Consider the following 22,627-nt stretch of genomic DNA (forward strand, 5'->3'; position numbering starts at 1 on the left):
GATAAATATTTCTACCTTTTCTGAAGCAATTAAAAGAAAAAAACTTTGTTGATAAAAAAAACTGACGAATGGTAACAAAAAAAACTATCTCTCTGAAGATGAGTTGTCCAAATCCTTGTTCCTTGTAGCCTACACTATCTATTCTTCGCAGTTCGCTAGGTAATCAGCAATCTTACAACAAATTATTTCGAGCCTCTCGTCTTCAATGGTCTCCTTCATATGCACGTATCGTTCAAAAAACGCTAGCCTCTTCTCCTCTCGATAAACTGAATCTCTCGTTCCGGCCTGAACAGTGACTCTTGGAATAAATAAGTAGAAAAGTATGACTTACAATATTTTACTGGATCATCTTCCGTCAGGATACACTTAGTCCACGAAAATTCACAAACATTCACTTCCAATGCTTACTATCACTTGGGAACCGCCAAAGAGACACGACTGTTCGCTTTGCACCCTTGGAAAACAACTGATTATCTTTTCTCCCTCAAAAATCTAGCTAAACTCTCATCCATACATAGCTATCCCACTTTTTTTTATCTCCTCCAATCACAGTTCGTCATACGTATCCCCATCAACCATTTAGATAACAAACAAACAATTTTACCTACAATTATAAATTTCCTAAATACTATTAACTTCCTAAATACTATTATGCTAATTGGTTCTACAAATTCTTAAAAACTAACGGAGAATTATACATTTTACATATTTCGATTCTATTGTCTTATTCACCGTATCCTCGTACAAGTCTATTTGGAAAATCCACTCTCCCATTGTTCCATTATTTCACTACGTTCACTCAAATATATTTTACAAAGAAAATAATTTATGCATATCTTTAAATTTTGTTTACTACAGGTAATCCAAAGATAATGGACTTTCATTTCTTCGAAATATCTTTTATAGTTTATTAGGTGAATTATTTGACTTATATTTTGTATTTTGAAATATTTTAAAAATCAAACCAATATTATTCTCAATTTTACATAGCATAACAATATATACCAAACTACTTACCATATTCACGCTAGTTATAATAAATTTCAATAATTTCAATTATAGATTTATTTCATTCAAATTTATTTTGTCCTAGCTACCGAGATCTAATTCTAAAACAAAATTTATTGCACATGACGAAAATAGCATCTTAGTTTTATAGAGTATCTACCCTTTTCGCGAAATAAACTTTTATTCTGATTAGATGTAATATTTTATGTACCTTGTGCTGCATCTGGTTCTTTCCAATTTTTCGAAACAAAAGCTTTATCACGATCTCATATGAACCACTATAAAATTTAGTGCACATGCAGTATTGTGATGTGTATCACAAAATTAAGTTTCTTTATATGTTAATATAGAATATTGCTCTAATAATAAAACCAGGTTGAAGAAAAGACATTGATGACGGTACCATAATATATTTATTATTCAGTTTATAATCAGGACGGAGAAGTTCGGTATATTGTAAATAATGCGTTGTAGTTTATAACGTCCAAAATAATTTGTAACATTTAATAAGCTTAAAATCTGAATAATACATGAAATTTTTTTATAGCCGTAGTAAAATCAGTATATTTTAGATCTAATATCACAGGTTATCACAAACAGATTGTTCATTAATTATAACACGATTTTAGGGATGAAAATAAGTCGATTTGGCCTTACTTAAAATCTTACTCATAGGAAAAAGTGCACCCGGAAAAAGTTACGAAGTGTTAAAGTGACAAAATAAAACAGTTTTTATAATTTATAAAAATTTCTATTATGTGTTAGCATGCCAGGCTAATAAAACAGATTGCATTGTAAACGGCACGTCTTATCAGTAGAATGAAATACTTATTTTCCAACTTTTTTGCCTTTTAGTATTTGTTTGTAAAAACTTTAGAAGACACAACCACTTTTTTAAATGCAAGACTACATTCTTACAAATATTAAGTTTATTATTAACTTTCAATTAGGAACAGAAAAGGTATTAATTTAATTTAAAAATTGTTCAAAATAACTTCCCTTCATACATGTTTGTATGGCTTCAAATGCAGCGTTTGTATCTAAAAATGAAACAAGGACGACTTCTTTCTGGTTTACTTTCGAGTTTCGACACTGCTTTGCAGTTCGACACGAACTGCAAAAAATTCAGATACTGTTTCAACTATTCAGATATTCCCATCATTTGAACTAAGTTCTTGTTCATTTGGGTAGCCTGGAACATTGCCAAGTACGAGTAAAGCTTTTATGGGTAAGTTGAGTCTTTTTAAAAACTTCTTTACTTATGGGACAAAGTCTATGTGGAACCATTCACTAAATATATCTCTCGTAGCTCAACTTCTAAATTGGTCATTATAGCAGACTGGCTATAACTTAGACATAAATGTGATACTATCTACTATTTACTTATTGTACGACTTAGTGGTCTCTCTTTTTTAGAGGATACGAATGTGTAATTGAGTAACAATCTCGAAAACAGACCACTTTCATCTGCATTATAGATTTGGTCAGGAAGAACACCCACTTCTTCTACTTTTTCCTTAAAAGGCTGAATAAATGTATAAAATGCAGATTCGTCACTTGGAAATTTTTCACTAGCTATAGTTATCTACTAACGTTTAAAGAAACGATTCTTGGAGTGGAACTCGAAATGTCAAACAGCAGTTAACAATGTAATTTTCATTACAATCAATTACGTCTTAATCCCATATAAACATAATATTTACTTTCTAGTCTGTTTATTAGAAAATTTCTTTGTTTCCATACAGCTTTATTGTGTAAGCGTTTATCTAAGGGGTTATAGCCAAATATATTTTGTTAGTTGATAAGAATTTATAGCCGTAATATTACATTTCTGTCCCGTAAATGTTCAACCATAAATAATTTAAAAGAGTTTAGATATTGTTTACGATGTGTATTTCTAATATAAAGGGATAACTGTTTGTTTTTATGAGTTTATGTTATATTTATATATAGTGTAGAAAAGAATCCGCATCGCAAATACCTTCGAATATTGAGTAGTAGTACCAAATTCCACGTTTGTTTCAGTTTTATCGTGATAAATGTTTTCTATAAATTTTTATTTTGTGAAATCACCAACATAGTAATCAATAAAAATTGTATTATCGAAAATATTTTTATAATAGAATTTGGTATTAAAATACAGGAAGGTTTACGGAATTGTTTTTGTGAAAATAATTTATAGAGGATAAATGATTTATCCATTCCATTTGTACCAAAACTGCAAACATTTTTTAAACCAATGAAATTGATGGTATTTTTAAATAAAAAATAATATTTTTTTAGTATCTTTTACAAATTAATGGTAAAACATATCAACACTAGGTTAATATAAAATATAAATAAAAGTATGTAGGTATAACGATATGAGAGTTTAAGCCGTAATTGTGCTTCATATACATATATATACATATATATATATATATATATATATATATATATATATATATATATATCTATATATATATATATATATATATATATATATATATATATGTATATATATATATATATATATATATATATATATATATATATATTGTTATGATGTATTGTTTGTTTGAATGATGAGCAATGAGTATTTTTAATAATATAATATATAGGGTTTTTATCGCGGTTCTCAAAGAATTAGTTTGTAAGTACTTTTTTAAATTATCTTTATTATAACTACTATGAAACACACATATATATCTACCTAGCCAATGTAAATTTAAAATAAACTATCTTTAAATTGATATTCTTATAAAACTAATTAAATTCTATAGATAATGTAAAATTTAAACAAACTATCTTCAAAATTGAAACTGTTATGACACTAACTAAATTATATTAACAAAATTTTGTACCTTTCTTTCACTGAATGCCTAAATGAACTGTTTTCCACTATATAGATTCTAATCACCACTGAATGTCTTCGTACTTCGGTTATCCTTGTTTTTGTGAAATTACTTTTTCCAATTATCAGCTTCTACCAATTTAAGATATATTTTTCTTCACCAGCATTTATAAACCACCAAGCAAACCAGCAAACAGCATTTATATTTATTCTTCTTTTCAATATACCAATATCCAATTATTATAAGTTGATTTATACTAATCTCCAACCATAATATAATTTAATTTCTTCCAATATACTTTTTTTAATCTTTAATAATTATTTGTGTATAATTATAAATGTGCATTAAATTATATGCATAATTTTTAATCTTCATTTAACTTACTATATTAAACAATTGGACTATTTGTAACTGATTCACTGACTCCAACTAACTTTCATATTTCTTACTAAACTTTTCTGACTGACTTCTTGAAAATTCTGAACAATTTACTTCACTAACTAAATGTGTCTACTAACTTTCATAATGAACTGGCCATCTTGAATCACGGGTATTTATATCTTTTCGGATGTTCCAGAACCATCTGGTAAGAAATCATGTTCTCTTTAGTTCTATTAAATACATGTCTGAATTTTCTGGAACAAACCATTTCGCAAACCATCTCCGGTGATCCAGAGAATTCCATTCTTTTCTATTAATAATTTTGTTGACATTTAGGCTTTTCAGATCAGAATAAACATTTAAATCATTAAATATATATAAATTAAACATTTTAAACTAACATTATTATTATAACCCCACTTTATATTCGTATTATGATTAATTTCTGTCTGTCAATTTACTGTATAGTTGGTTGCCTAGTCACATGGCTCACTTAAATATATCTACCACATTATAATTACTAAAATACAACTTTTTACAATTATTATATGCTAATTTCTTAAAAATGCCCTCACATAAATAATTTTTATTAAATTCTCTAGTATATAACTTCTTAAAATAACCAAATACTTGTTATATCTAAAATTATCTAGTATATAACTTATAAATTATTTTCTTTAAACATTTTTATTTCTCCCATATCATATCAATATATATATATATATATATATATATATATATATATATATATATATATATATGAAAATTACTTTTTCCATGAAAAAGTTTTCCTTTTATATGAAAATTCCAAAGATTTACGGCCTTCCAAAAATCCATAAGCCCAATGTTCCCCTAAGACCCATCGTCAGTGCATACAACTGCCTAACTCAGAAATTGGCAAAACATCTCGCTTTATCCTTACAACCATTAGCCGAAAAAGGTTCGTCTTTTGTCAAAAACTCTTTTCATTTTATTGATCTTCTGAAAAATATTTCTATTTCACCCTCAGATATATTAGTTAGTTTTGACATTGTTTCTTTGTTCACCAACATTCCCATCGATAAAAACATTTCCATCTTGGACTCTAAACATCAAATCCCCCAAGACACACTATCTCTTATAAAACACTGCATGTCTAATACATACTTTTCATTCCAAAATCATTTCTATCGTCACATCAAAGGTACCCCAATGGGATCTCCCCTCTCTCCCGTAATAGCTGATATTTTCATGGAACATTTCGAAACAGCAGCCCTGTCCTCATCAAATCTCAAACTCACCTGCTGGTTACGGTATGTTGATGACACTTTTGTCATTTGGCCTCATGGTAAAGACACGTTAGATCTCTTCCTCTCCTACCTGAATGGAATACATCCTAGTATTCAATTCACGATGGAAGTTGAGTCTGAAGCGTCTTTGCCATTCCTTGATGTTCTTATTCGGAAAACTTACCTCACAGTTTTTCCTATTCCGTGTACCGGAAACCCACTCATACAAACCGATATGTTAATGCCCAGTCACATCATCACCCAGCCCAACTCAATTCAGTTGTCAATACTCTCATTTCTCGTTCCATAAGACTTAGCGACAACAATCATAGGTCATCAGAAATAAAATCAATAAGGCAAACACTCTTACAAAACGGCTACCACAAAACCCAAATCAATAAGAGCATTCAAAAACATCTAAACCCCATTCCATCCAAAAAAGAAACCTTGCCGCCGGATCAACCCAAAATCTTTCTACCTTTTATTAAAGGTGTCACTGATAAGATCAGTAGAACTCTTCTTCCTCTAAATATCAAAACCATCTTCACTACTCACTTCAAGTTGTCCAATCTCGTCAGATCCGTAAAAGACCAAATCCCTAATGAAGACCATGGTGTCTACGAGATACCCTGTTCCAGTTGCCCACGTACATACATCGGACAAGCAAACCAACGAATCCATAACCGTATTTACGAACATTCTATATCTGTCAAACATTCCGATACTACTTCAGCCCTAGCCCAACATCATATTCAAACAGGCCACAAAATAGATTTCGAAAAAGCAAAAACCATCGCCCCCATCCGCTCCTTAAAATCGAGAATCATTCTTGAAGCTATCGAAATCGAAAAACGGCCTAACAGCTTGAACACGCGCGATGACGCGAAACGATTGCCGGCAACATGGCGACCCCTGCTTCAGCGACCTCCCGCCCACACCGCTCAGGCAACGTCAGTTCAGACCACGTCAGCGCATACCGTTCCCGCGCATACAGCGAGTATAAAAGCAGCCACACAGGGTAAGACCGGTTGTCACTCGACACTGAGGAGTAGGCAGATTGAGACCTCAGTGCCGAGAGATAGTTCTTGCAATACAGAACACGATACTGGTACGTCTCGAGTGAGGGGAGTAGGCAGATTGAGACCCCGAACTCGAACCGAACCGTATCACTCTTGATAATGGCTCCAAAATGGGTGCCGAAACGTCGAGTAATAAATTCTCAACGCGGTTCTTCCCGAGAACTAAGTAATTTTCATTCATCTGACCGCGGAAATTTATCCGAACATATATATATATATATATATATATATATATATATATATATATATATATATATATATATATAACGTGATTATTTCGACCAAAAAACAATTTATAAATATGTTGGAAATATCGGGTATGTGGTCTATTAAATAAAAAATCTTTGTTTTTTCTAAAGCTCAATATTTCGCCATTTATTTGATGGCTTCATCGGGAGTAACTGTAAAAAACAAACATTTCAAAACACTGACGTACACTTAGATTTACAATACTTACAGAAATTAAAAGATTATACACATAAATAAAATTAATACTAAAATAACATTATTGTTGATGACACTGTACATTTAATAAAATGCATGTTAAAATTTAAAATATCTTTGAGCCCGTTCGTTACAATCAATAAGATGGAACAAGTAAAAATTATTTCAAAATGCAAAAAATAACAATGTAAGAAAACATTAGAGGAATAGTATTTCTTTAATTAATCATTAAGGCTAGTTGGTATGATTAATCATTAAGGTGAGTGTAGTTTTAAATTTTGTTTAATATATTGCAATATATGTTGCTTAATTGCCCCGTGTCTGTTTTATAATTTAAAGTTTGTTTATTCTTGTTAATGTGGTACATCTCCAAAAATAACCTACTTTTGTAATTTTCAGTCTGTGCCAAAATACGAGTATTGTTGTAGTCTAACAGATGACCGGTGTTTCTGTAGTGCTCGACAACTGCGCAAGAATTTTTTCCTAAGCGGCAATCACTTTTATGCTGTGTGATACGTTGTTTTAGCCACTGCGATGTATGGCCAATGTAGCTTTTTTCACATACTAGACACGGTATTTCATATACCACATTACTCCTATATAAGGTTGGTACTGGGTCTTTAATTTTAGAAAAAAGTTGTTTGCTATTTATGGTATTGTATTTAGCTATATTAATATTGGAAACATCTTTAAATATGGATACGACAGACTGGGTTAGACCGTTAATAAAGGGGAGTTTTTTGTATTTGATTGACTCATTGTTAGAATCAAGGACAGGACCATCATAAAAATTACTGCTGTAAATCAGTTTTTTTAAAATATGTTTAGGATAGCCGTTATTTCGAAAAATTTTTGAAAAACAAGTTGCAAAAAAGTTAACAATCTATGACTCATGTTTTCCTAAACTTTATTGTTTGCCTAAAATCCATAAATTGGACGTTCCTCTCAGGCCTATTGTTAGTTCTTTAAAGTCCACTACGTACAACATTTCTAAATTTCTTGCTAATATATTAAATGATGCCTTTGAATATCGCAATAATTATAATTCTAAGGACACATTTACCTTTGTCGATGCTGTTCATCTTTGCGTTTTTCTGACTATAAATATTAGAATTTCAAAAAATTTAAATATTCATATTTGGCGCCACTTTGTACGTAACCATAATAACAATCAAGAGCTAGTTATCAACAACAAAAAATATAATAAACAGAAACGAGTGTCTTTCTGACATAAATCAAACAATCAATGTCAAAATGAATTTTTACAAAATTAAATTAAATTGGAATATTGTACTTACATAACTGTATAATTTTTAAAATAAGTTAAGTTTTAATGTTTTGCAAATTTGAAAATTTAATGGATTAACCTCATGTTGTAAGTTTTTTTTTACTAGTTTTATACAATGCTATTTAGTTCTAATTTCGTTGTATTTACTGTTACCATATTTTAGCATATCCTGAAGAAGCAAATAAATTTTGCGAAAGCTTGATTAAAGAACAAAGAGTTTTACTTTCCTGTCCTATTAATGACTGCAACCTCAAAATAAAACTTTATTTTACATAACGTGTCAGTCAATAATACCTAACTACTTTATATATATATATATATATATATATATATATATATATATATATATATTATGACGATATCTTTTACCTTTATTTATATATATATATATATATATATATATATATATATATATATATATATATATTTATAAATATATACTTCTTTGGTGGATAACTTTCGGGAAGGCGCCAGGTAAAGGATTGGCTAAAGATATCTTCAGTTAGTCCTTGTGAACATTGTCATAAAATATGTTAAAAATTATCATTAAAATTTTAAATAAAAACATTACAATATAAAAGGGTGTTTTTACAAACACAACACAAAAACATCTAAAAACAACAAAAACTACAACTTCATGTCAAAGCACCTCAAATAGAAGAAGTAAAATAACAGAATTCTTCTTCTCTTTTGTTGAAAATCTTGCTATCTTCTGTCAATATTTCGATATCATATGTAACAAGGTTATATGTATATTTACACCTCATGCAATAACATGGAACCACCAGTTGGAACAAAACATAAAAAAAATACAATCAGCTGGGAAATGAAATCTGTTCTCAAGTGCAGGTAGATCATCTGTGTATGTTATGATAAGTTGTCTCCATATTCCAGTCTGTTACGTATTGTCAAGTCTTCTTGAAGCAAAAATGAGTAAATACAACTCAAATTTTTCACATCTTTCTTACAGGTCATAAAAGAGTTATGGATGTAGCACATTTCTATGAAATTCAACAACACTCTTGTGCAAAGATATTCTTTTTGATAGTTTTTGACTGGTTTGACCGACATACATTTCTGATTTTTCTTCTAATGCTTGTCTTTGGTGTGTTCTTACTGTTGGCATATCTTGGAAGAGCACAAAGTAACTTGATGTTTTTATTATAGTTAGAAGGGTGACAAATTCTTTTTATTCTGTTTTTCAGACCTTTGATGATGTTAATCTTCTGTTCATCCGGATTATAAGAGTCAAAAAGCACATATTTACCTGAGAATGTTTTCTTTTTTCACCAGTCCTACTTTATTGTATTATCCGCATGTTTGGTTACATTAATGTCGAGGAATGGCACCATATTATTTTCCTCTGTTTCGACAGTAATTTATAGATGAGTGTTATAGGAGTTAAATATGTTAAAAGTGTAGTTGATTTTGTCAGCTGGGACTGCACATAGGAGGTCGTCTACATATTGGTAGATAAAGGCGAACTGGAAATCCACTTCTCGAGTACAGTAGTGAAGTAGGGGGTTCATTACAATTTCTGCCAAAGATGGGGATATGGCTCCACTCATGGGTACTCCTTTTATTTGGACGTTGAATTCATTTTGGAAACTGAAATATGTATTGTTATATAAAAAGGTAATCAGTTTTAGGAACACTACTTTGAAAATTCTACAGTTCTGTACAATCAGATGGTAATTAGTTGTCAGAATTGTCTTTAGCCAATCCTTTACCTGACGCTTTCCCGAAAGTTATCCACCAAAGAAGTTTATTCTTAGCGTCGTTATATATACTATATTTATATATATATATATATATATATATATATATATATATATATATATATATATGTATATATATACATATATATGTATATATGTATATATATATATATATATATATATATAAATATATATATATATATATATATATATATATATATATATATATATCCGCAGGCAATCCATCTAAATAGTTATGTGTGTTTGCTTGAATATTTTGCAAAATATGTATGAACCGACAATATAATTAATAAATCATGTTTATATATTATTTATTATATGTTTACATTGTAATAATAATTCCGTTACTGTAATATATCAGAATATCATAATCATTTATGTCGTAATAAAGATAGAATTATTGCAGTCAAGTCACATTTTATATAAATAAAATTGATTTTACGGCGTTTGATAACAAACGTTACAATACAGTACATAAAAGTTTCAAAAAACCAGTAGATAAAAAAATAAAATACGCTGTTCTAATAATCCACCTATTGTTGTTTTTGGCCAAGACGGTGTAATAAAGCGTTCTAGAAGATTTCTATTATTGTATTTCTATATAGGATAATTGTAATAAAATTTTTTTCTTCTGACATTTTTGTATTAGACTACGAGCCCATGAGATATTTTTAGGGGGTCATTTGACTTAACATGAATCACGTATTAATCAACACTATAATCTGTAATAATAACTTTAGAAACTATGCCGCCAATTCGTATCGGTACTTAGGTGCCAATTAAGAGTTGCGCCTTAAATTTGTCACCCCTCTTTCGTACTAAATGTACGGCGTTGCAAAAAAATTAATCTATATACCGATCTGAAACTTCCCCATATGAATGCCGTACTGTGCCAAATTTTTCCGGGTACACGTAAACTCATCACCAATTACCATAAATACCCTCGTATATAGTACAAACTCATCACCGCCATAAAAATAGGGATTTTAATATAGACCCCGAGAGATTGGTAAATTCATCACTGGCCTACCTGCACCCCGTGACAGGTATAGACCCCTTGCAAACCGCTAAGGTTTGGTAATTTGACAAAATAATCTCCAATAGAATGTATTAAATGCAAATGCAATTCATTGTTTTTATTTATGAAGTCTACAAAATTCTATTCTAAAATCTATCTAATTCTAAAAATTTCCCTTCATTTTCTCTTGTTCCTTTAACATGGATAGTGAACTGCTCATTGATTACGTTTTGAGCCAACGCGGACGAAAAACAATGGTTATCAATCATTTCAAATTAATTGCGAAAGACTCTAAAATCGAATTGCCTTTTGTGGACTCGTGCGACGAAAGGGTGTAAGGCTAAATGTCATACAACTGGTGAATAAATTTTATACCGTTTTTTTTTTCAGATCATCCCGATCAAACAGAAAAAAAAACGACCACTTGAAAACAACCTAAATCATGCCACATACAACATCTTGTATAGCCGAAAATAATTTTTGGTGATAGACCACTTGATTCTAGAGAACTTCGCTATTTATCTTATTTGACACAATTTCCATGTTTCGCGAACGGTGGTAGAGTGAAACACGCTGCATGAACTATAAACCTTTGCGCGTATAGAACATTAAGTTTCTTTCCTCTTCTATGCAATAATGGCACACTCAAGTTTTTAGCTTTTTCTTCTTTTTTAGATATTTTAAATTTAACAAGTGTCAAAAATCGCTTATTATTTTCAAGAAAGTCAAATAACGCCAAAACGGTATCACTTGGACCGAATGTATACTTAAAAAATTATCTCTAGAATTCAATGAGAAATATAAAAAGAGAGTGCAAATCAAATAACTAGGTTGGAGACTATTTCCGATATAAACGAAAACAGCACATGCTTTTCATTATAAAATTTACTATCGAAAATCTATACAACTGAATTTTCAGATCTCAAAACCGTTCAGATTGGCAGATACGTCTAATAGACCACTCACCGTGAGACAACCGATATTACTATCTATTTTAAAGCAATTTGCTTAAAATAATTTCTGAATTTTGTAAATTATCACATAAACGAGAAGTATAACAGGTAACAGGCAATATTCTGCATTATAAACTAGCGCCTTGGGTCTAAAATGCTGGTGATGAGTTTACCTATCTGCGGTGATGAGTTTACCGATCTCCAAAGGATACCGGTGATCAGTTTACTATATCTCGGAGGGTCTAATAATTTTATGGGGGGCTATACAGTGATGAGTTCGTACACGTCCATTTTTCCCGCTCGTGGTACCAATATGCTTGTATGGCATTAGGTCGGTATGTCATTATTTTTTGTATTACCAATGAAAGGAATATATTGTGTTGATCTCATGAGAATAATAAAAAGTGACAAAAATCGCGCCACGTTTATTTATTTTACACCTTTATAATATCTGAGTTTATTTGCAGCTAAATACAAAAATTGCATACGAAAGCTGAACTCCTTACCTTTAAAACGCATCTTGATTTTTGTCAATGACAACTTGTACCGCAAGATTTTCGCATTCTTACGAGCATAAACTGAATTTTTTCTCTGAGACATAGTCTTGTAACATGGGCTGCACTTTTTTCTGGTAACCCTTTTTTGTCCCTTGTATTCTTTCTGGAAGTGTTATATCTTGAAAGTGAAAGGCCTTGATAGTATTCGATGTAAATCTTGATAAAGCAGAGCCTTAACAACATTTTCTTTGAATTCGATTATACTCAATTTCTTTTTATTAATTTTGTTATACAGATGCAGAGCATTTACCATAGCTGTTACAAGTAACAAAATGAAAAACGGGTCTCTTATACCACTTAACGGTTCGTCTCACGTATGACGTATTACGTCATTGACGAAGTTACAATCTGGTCAGAAGTGTCGACAAAATCTTTTCTTTTGTTGTAATCTATAACCATCGCTTGTTTATCAACTTCTTGTCCTCTGCGATTTAGTGTCACCATAGAGTCGTCATGTATGTTACTGAGTATAAGAACATCTATTTTATCTTTTCATTTGCAAACAACTCTTTTATTTTCGTTTTGTTCTGTTTAAGTCAAACTTCTTCTTCGGGATTAGATGATTCTTTAAGTTTCTTTTCTAGTACATTTAAAAATTTAAATATTTTATGAAGCCTCTTTTCCGGAATGATTGGTTGCTCATTGTTTGATAGATGAAATATCGAAAGTAAGATCACAAATCTATTGTGACTCATTATTTTTGTTATTCCGTTTACATAAATTATTTTTCTGCTCCAGTAATACCTTAATTTTGGCAAATGTATAAGTCCCATCTACAAGACGATACTTAAAAACTTGCGGATCTCTACGATCAGTGTCAACCTATTTATTAAGTCTTGAGAGTTCAACTTCCTGGTGGGGCAGCTTCATTCGCAGTATTTCTTTGTGCAGCAAATCTATTGGTTTCTTCCAAATACAGTGAGATAATCTCCTCTCAACATCAGCAGCTTCGTCCTCGACATCAGATACAGCTAATTTGCCCCTACTTAAATCGAAGCTTCCTTCGTATATATAATACCTATTCTTGTAATTGCTGTTTAAAGTCTGCAAAAAAAATAATGAAAGGCGTGACCACTGTTGGATATTTGTGGGCATTTGTGTTAAACTGTGGTTAAAAATATAATATTAAGCATTTAATAAAAAAAAATTATAGAAAAAAAAAGCATTTCATATGTAAGGTCCCAGGAAGTGAATAACTGATAACAGCGTGGCGCTAAATGTGTTAAAAAAAGAGAGTGTTATGAAGGCTAAAGTTTGTGAAAACTGAAATATGTACTAAAAAGTGGATAAACGTAGAAAACACTTTTTCCTAAATTATGGATGTAAAATATTTGGGAGTAGCATGTGGACTCAATAGCTACAATGGTGGACATTTTACGTTGTATGATAATAGATGAATAATAATTGGAATACTAATACTAACAATACTGCTCTTATTCGGATACTCAGAGGAAGAAATTGGAAGGACCACATTACTACATAATTAATTCTGTGAAGTATTAACAAAATGCAGAAAAACATATTCACGTTATTGATGCTTTCAATTAAAAAAATCATCAATGATAAGTGATAGGTATCCAGAAATTTATTAGGATACCAATATATAAATATACGATTGTTTTCATGTAAACGTAAGATACTGTAAAAGATCTAATATACAATGTAAATAAAGGATCTGTCTATGACAGCCTCGAGCAAAAAACGTCTGAAAACGGATATAAACTCTCGAGTATACAAATCTACAGTAACGCCAATAATTATAATACTGAAGAAATATATCAGTCAATCATCAGCAGTGTCAAATAAAAACGGAATATAAGATGACTAGTGATTTTGCTCGTTGCATGCGATGGGGTTCCAATAAATTGCCATCTACATTCACTCATTAATTTAAAATAATAAACTTTTTGTATGTAAACCAAGTAAATTTAATGTATAATCTGGTCCATTTCCCACCTGAAATCATGTTTTTACTATACCCTGTATATATATATATATATATATATATATATATATATATATATATATATATATATATATATATATGACAAAAATATGGAAAATTGGAATTCTCCAATTTTTTTTGTGGTCACTATTATTTCAAAATAATTTTAGATTACTGATAATACTCATATAGTAGGCTGATGTACTCACTAGTTTGAAATATTTTGATGTTTATTTTGACGTTTATTCAGTGGTTAGTGTCATTCGTACATTTTATCATAAAAAACCTTCTTCGCGTAAAGCAAAAATCATACTAATTCGGTTATTTTTAGTTTAATTTATTAGGTTTAATTAAATATTGTTTTTATTTAACTAAGTTTAAAATAAGTATCCCACCAATTCGACACTACGATGAAGCCCAAGTAGCACATATTGTAATTTTGTACGAGGAAGGATATGCACAAAAAGATATCGCACGACGTCTTAGCAGAACTGAATCTATAGTTTCGAATACTCTAAAAAGGTACCGCGAAACAGGAAATTTTGTACGAAGGCCTGGTGAAGGACGCCCAAGGTGCACAACCGCAATTGATGTCCGTTTTTTGGTTCCTTATTTTACACGAAATCGTTCATTGACATTGATGCACCTCAGAAATAAGCTATTAAATGGTAGACAACTTACAGTGAGTTCACAAACAGTTAGACAAAGATCAAAAGAAGCAAACTTAAAGCCTAGACGCCCCGTCAAAGTTCCACGTCTTCTCCAAAATCATAAAGCTCGTCGTTTGGAATTTGCAAGAACACATATTTAGTGGAATATCGACAACTGGAAAAACGTTCTTTTCACTGATGAGACCAGAATCCTATTATGGAAGCCAGATGGTCAAAACTACGTCTACAGAAAAGTTTTAGAACGATTCGCCAGCTGCAGTCTCGCCCAGACCGTTAGTTTTGGAGTTGATGGCATAATTATTTGCGAAGGTATTATTTGGGAGGTACGTACCGTACTTGTGGAAGTGATTGGACGGATGACTAGTGATTCGTACGTTTAAACATTCTGCAAGATCATGTTTTGTCATATGTTGGTTACAGTGGATATGAAAGATTCACGTTAATGCACGATAATGCCCGACCACATGACGCTGCGTAGTGAGTAATTATCTTGATAAGGTCCAAATTCGAAGATTGGATTGGCCACCGTTTAGCCCGGATTTAAATCCAATAGAGCACATGTGGGATCACCTAAAACGCATCATACGACAAAGAAATCCCGTTCCAAATACGATAGAGCAGCTTCGGCTTGCTGCACAGGATGAATGGAATGCAATTTCCCAAGGATATGTCCAAAATTTACTTGCAAGCATGCTGAGGAAGATGCAAGCAGTAATAAGAGCTAGGGAGGGCAATACTCGTTACTGATCATGCACTTCTTTCAGTTAAAACGACTTGTTTAAGCAATTTAAATTATCATTTAAGTTTAGAGTAAAAGAACCTTATTTACCTAATATTAAACATTTATTTTTTTCACAATTTTCTCCGCATAAAAACTTAAAATTGTTCATTAAACATTGTTAAAATAAACTTTATTTTACTATAAACCACTTGATTGACCAGAATTTATTTTGAAAAAACAAAAATTAGAAAATCTCAAAATATTCGATATTTTTGTCCATGAGTGTATATAAAGAAAATTATCCAATTATCCATTATGCAATATATTTCGCGTATTTTCATAGGCATCATCAGATGCACAATGATGGTGATTAGGTATCTCTTACATATTATGATGAATACGTTTTTTATTTATTGTTAAACTTGCTCAGTGAGGATGTTTGTTATGATGTTGAATTTGAAACAGTTATACATAACAATAATAGATAGAAACTAAAAGTAAGGTACAAAAATTACACATATTTGACTCTACAATCTAAAGTGTATCAATTAAAATATTGTTAAAATGTTAGAATAAATAAAAATGCTTAATTAATTATCTGACGGATTTGTGAATAGAAAGTAAGGTTAGACATTTATTTGATGTATTTTGTTTTATATAAATAGGTAGTTAGTAAAATTATATTGGTTTTTATCATATTAAGTTATTCAGTCAAGTAGTTTATCAGCAATCAACATTATTAATAAATCAAGCGCCAGATCTTAGGCAAACCTTTTAACTCTGGTTATTCTATTCTCGTCCAAGGTTAGTAAATAGGAGCAGATTTCACTCAAATGTTTAATATCTGATTTTTTTTTTGATACAATTATCACTCTCTGCTATGAAAGCCATTTCTAGAAAGATTGTCTTACTGTAGTTAGTATATTTACTTTTAACACCTAAGATTTTAAAGGAACTATAATCCATAGTATGATTATTATCATGTACATATGTGGCAAGAGTGCATCTTTCTGAGCATCCGATCTTTTATGGATCTTGACTTGTTTCCTATATATTCTTTATTACAATTTGTACAAGGGATACTGTAGATTATATTTGTTGTTAATTCTTTAGAATTTATTTATGGTTAGAACTGTTTTATCTGAAATTTTTACATCTGTATTTCTAACTATTCTGGTTAAAGTTGGAGTGATTTCTTTAATATACGGTAATGGCACAAATTTTTGCTGTCCTTGGGATGTAGTGTGTTGATTTATGTTATTGTCTTTTTGAATTGTTAATGGATCCATAGATGTGGTGTTAAATAGGATTTTTTGATGAGTGTATATGGATAAGAAGTATCAATAAAAAGTTTGTTAAAAATGTTATGATTTTTTTATGAAATGACTTATCTGATATTTGAATCACTCTGTTCTTCATTTAGTAAGTATAAAAATAAATAAAAAAAACTAGTTCATCATACGTAAGAGATTCCTAATAACCGTCATTGAAGCTTTCTGTCAGCTACTTATTTTCTTTGAATATATCTATATATATATATATATATATATATATATATATATATATATATATATATATATATATATATATATATATGTCAATACATATATTTATATATGTATATATATATATATATATATATATATATATATATATATATGTCAATACATATATTTATATATGTATATATGTATTTATATATGTATATATATATATACATATATTTATATATGTATGTATATATATATATACATATATATATATATATATATATATATATATATATACATATATTTATATATGTATATATATACATATATATATATATATATATATATTTATATATATATATATATATATATATATATATATATATATATATATATAGGACCCATGCTTCACTACCATAGCAAGCTATTGGTCGAATTAAGAATTATAGATTCTCATCTTTGTATTTGACATTTTTAGACTGAAATATATGGGAGAGGGCAAAATAAGCTCTGTTTACCTGCGTTATTCTCTTCCGTATTTTTTTAACTTCTGATCCGTCGGCATAAATTTCTACTCCCAGGTATGGAAACTTTCCAATCGTGTGAATGTCATCTTCATGTATAATGTTTTGTGGGACTATATTTCTTCTCGTCTGTATAATTTTTATTTTTTCTGTGTTAATTTCCAGACCTAGCCTTTTTTTTGCATTTTTAACTCTGTGTATGTTTCCTGTGCTTCTGTTGAAGTTTTACTTATAATATTAATATCATCGACATAAGCGGCCAGTTGAACCGTTCCGTTGGTCAGTAGGTTTCCTCGTCCAGTTTGCATTTTCCTAACTGCTTACTCCAGTGCCAGGTTAAACAAAGTTGGGGCCAGCCCATCTCCCTGCTTTAGTCCCTGCGAAATTTTGAAAAAGTCTGTCCGATGGTTTTGTATTCGTACACATGCCTGAGTTTCATCCATTGTGGCTTTAATGAGTCTAATTAGCTTGTGTGGTATTGCTAATTCAGCCAATATATTGTAGAGTTTGTTCCTTTTGACTGAGTCGTATGCCTGTTTGAAGTCTACAAACACGTTGTGAACACCAATGTCATGTTCCCATGATTTATTCAAGATCTATTTGATTGTAAATATTTGATCCAGTATCGATCTTCCCCGTCGGAAGTCCATCTGATATTCTTCAATAATATTTTCTGCTAGTGGTTGGAGCCGCTGGTTTATAATATACATATAATATAATATTAGTGTATTAATAATAATTAAATGTATCGTGTCAAGAACAAAATATGATTGCCTCAATAGGTTAAAATGCCAGTTGGTAGTTCAGATTTCTTTCCTAGGTGGCGTTAGGAGTTTAAATCTATAGCCAACATCTAAGCTATTGATTTTGCTTCTTACCTTAAAATTACAGTAAATAATATTATTAATTATATGTAATTAATATTAGTAGTATTATTATTTAAACGTATTGTGTCAAGAATGACTAAATATGACTGAAATGTCAGATATTGGTAGCTCAGATTTTTTCCTAGGTGACGTAGTTACCCTACCGGACAAACAGTGTGACTTGTCATCCTAGTCTTTTATATACATAGATAGATCTAAGATAGATAGATCTAAGATAAGATATAGATACAAGAAAATTATCAAACTAACCGATAAAGAAATTTATCTGATTAAACTAACTTACCTAATGATTAAACAAGAAGTTTGTATTAAAATACTTTATAAAAGGAGAATATATAGGAATATCTAAGAAGTAATTAGAAACACATCAATAAAGTGGAATAGTGTGGCTGTTTAGTCTAGGAGTTTATGTCTCAAAATGTTTATTTAATTACAGATTGCGGTTTGCGTAATGAAATCGATGTGTATTCGTTGAGGAATGCTGCTCCCTCTAATTTTCATTCCAAACGCCTCCTCTTTCCGAAAAGCTCACTCGCGCTTATTAATTACAGTTATTCTTCTAAGCTAGCAATTACCATTTTAATTGGGATTTATTATTTTTACCCTTGTTGAATTCGTAACATTAGTACGGTTTCGTATTCGCGTGCATAGGGATCAATAGACAATTTGCATAGTTTAACACTGATTCTATTCTAAGCGGTGATTACAGAGCTTTTGTGATGTTTGAATATTTGAGATTTGATTGCAGGAGTTGTCCATAATTTCAAGTACGTATTTTTTGGGCTTCACATGTAATTATAATCACTATCTAATTTTAAATTACCTTAATGATTTGGTATTCGTACTATAAAATACATAAATTAGAAACCGTGGTCAATGTTATTTTAAGGTCTTGCTTAATTATATTTTGGATTATGCCGATTACATAAAATTAGGGGCGTAGCCTGTAAAAATAAGTAAGAAAAGCAATAAATCTTGGTAAAAAATAATAATCGCCGGAAGAGCAAGTACAATATTGAGTTTGATAAACTATACAAAAAATAATGAAAAACCAAAATACCTACAACATACTTATATGTCAATCTTTAAGTACCAGCTTTTAAAATATAACTATATTATTTGGTTTTTGTTCGGAACAACGAAATAATCTATCATAATGTCATCAATTGTTGATGATTGTCTCATTTGTGTCTAACAAAACACTTCCAATATTGAATAGTATTATTGCAAAAGTTCTAGTGTTAATAATTATTATTAAGTCGAATTTCTAAAAGATAACCACTGTTGACTTTGGAAATTCCGCCAGTATGTTTTTATTATGATTTTATAAACAAAAAACTGTTATTCCCCGCACGACTGGTATATAATATATTCAAAATTAAACGGCAAATTTAAGTAAAAAAAAAATAAATAATAGACTTACTCACAATCAGTTTATTCCATCTTGGACGACCGGTTTCGTATACTACAATTTTCTGTGCATCGTGAGGTCTCCGGAAAGGTAATATGCTACAAATACAAATTTAGTACACCAGCTACAAATACTGTAAAGTGTGGGTATTGTCTTAATGTGTGTATTAACTAGTTTTTTTTTGTCCTATATGTTTTTATCATCTGACCTTACAATTACAATCTTCACCAAAAATTTAATTTTGAAGCTCCACTTTTTTATCTGTGTCCTATATAATGTATTCATTGGATAACTTGCACATCCGGTAAATAAATTTTCTTTCTATCCGGCCTTATTATAGTACTGTCTTTTCTCAATATTTTTAATAAATTAAATAAATTTGTAAATATATCTCTTCAATTAATAAAAATAACTTTGAATCATAGAACGTTACAAAATATTTCGACAAACAATTTTATCAATACAATAGAGTTATTTACTGATGGCCAAAAAAAAAATGCAACATCTAGAAGGTCAAATATATTTTTTAAATATTTATTTATGGATATATACGATATATTCTTAATATTTGATAATATTTTAAACAAATTTGCAACGTCATTTTCGTCAAAAAGTTAATAATAAGTGGCTCCATGGGGCATTGATCGAATTAAGTAGTCTATATCATATTACTGAACACTCATCCAGATTCTTCTTATGGCATGCCACAGGTCTACTAAGTTGGCTGGAGGACATGGCAATCGATTTAGGATTTGATCTACCATATTCTACACATGTTCGATGGGTGACAAATCAACTGATCTTGTTGGCCACTTCCAAGTCTCTATCTTAGATACTGTATCCTGTTGAAAGATCTCATTTAGAATGGTTTGTAGATAGGGATGTAAAACCGGTTGCAGTACTTCACGAATATATCGTCGAGCTGTCAGAGTGCCGTTAACAAGAATTAAAGGTGATTTTTTTCCCAAACATATAGCCCCCCATACCATAATGCTTGATTGTCTTGTATGACGTTCAACAGACAAGTCTATATTTTGTATCTCAACTCGAAAGCTATTTACTCTTATGCGCCCATCAGAGCCATCCAAGCAAGAGCTAAATTAATTGCCGAAATAGACAAAATTCCATTGGCCATTCCAGTTAAGCCGAGGTCTGCATCATTCTAAGCGTCGAGCCTTAGGCTGTGGTGTTAAAGGTAACACCAAATTCGGACGGTAAGCTCTCAGTCCCATTCCAAGTATTCTTTGATTAACTGTTCTTCTTGAGAATACCTTTCCTATAGCTGCAACAAAATCATGTCTTACTTGATGTACACTGCCCGTCTTTTTCTGAGAGCAAGAAGTTTAAGATGGCGCAAATCACGGCCTTGCAATATTCTAGGACGTCCAGACCATCCACGAAGCCGATAGCTCTGACCATTGGAAAACCTCCTCCAAACTGTTAACACCGGTTATGGTATAGCTTTAACTTTTTGTGAAATTTCCTGTAAACCAAAACCGGCCTCTTTTATGCCTACAATGCGTCCTTTTTCAAGTCGCTTAAATGACGAAATTGCTAATGACCGCAAACTCTTGTCATTTTAAATTTGTTGGGTAAATCAAAAACAATCCAAAATGACTAAAAATTACATTTTAACAAAAGTTAAATAAACAGAAATAAACGTTTCTACCTTTTTTATTTTTGCTAAGGAGGAAGAAAAAACTTCAGTTAAGGAAATGATAGTGAGGTAAAAAGTTTATCACATATATGTTTTTAGATAACACTTACAAACAAATACTTCTGATTCAAATAAATAACCTATACAAAGTGTTCCATTTTTTTTTGACCATCGATATATTTCTTTGTTGTTGTTAACCTAATTTTTTTCCTAAAGAACTTTTCTATATTTGTTAAAGTGCTATAAAGCAGATGATCATTAAATACCAGCCAACCATAACTCAGCATTAAGTATGTCTCCACGTAAATATAAAAACCTTATATATTTATATCTTTGTACTATTTATAGTGAGATACATAAAGACCAATATACTGAGATAGGCAAAACATGTGATACGGAGTAGGAACAGCCAAGTTATAAACAATGTGTTATGGGAAATGTCAGATGGAAGAACTCATGTAGGACAGCGTAAAAAAAGATGAAAGGATGCGGCCAGAGAGCAACTGGAGAAAATGGGGATGAGGTAGTATGAAATAGGGATACAGGACCGCCAAGAGTGAAAGCCAATAGCAAATGCGACAAATACTCATAAAAAGTTGTAACGCCATTGATGATGGTGTTTTATGTTCTCAGTTTTTATCAGAAGACATCAGAGAGGATTTTGAAAACTCGGCGCAGTGACAATCGACGCGGTTCAACCCGGAAGCCTGTTGAGTTTTATATTAATTCTTGTAATAATATTAATCTTAGTT

The sequence above is a fragment of the Diabrotica undecimpunctata genome, chromosome 6 (assembly GCF_040954645.1).
Source record: "Diabrotica undecimpunctata isolate CICGRU chromosome 6, icDiaUnde3, whole genome shotgun sequence".
NCBI classification, from domain to species: domain Eukaryota; kingdom Metazoa; phylum Arthropoda; class Insecta; order Coleoptera; family Chrysomelidae; genus Diabrotica; species Diabrotica undecimpunctata.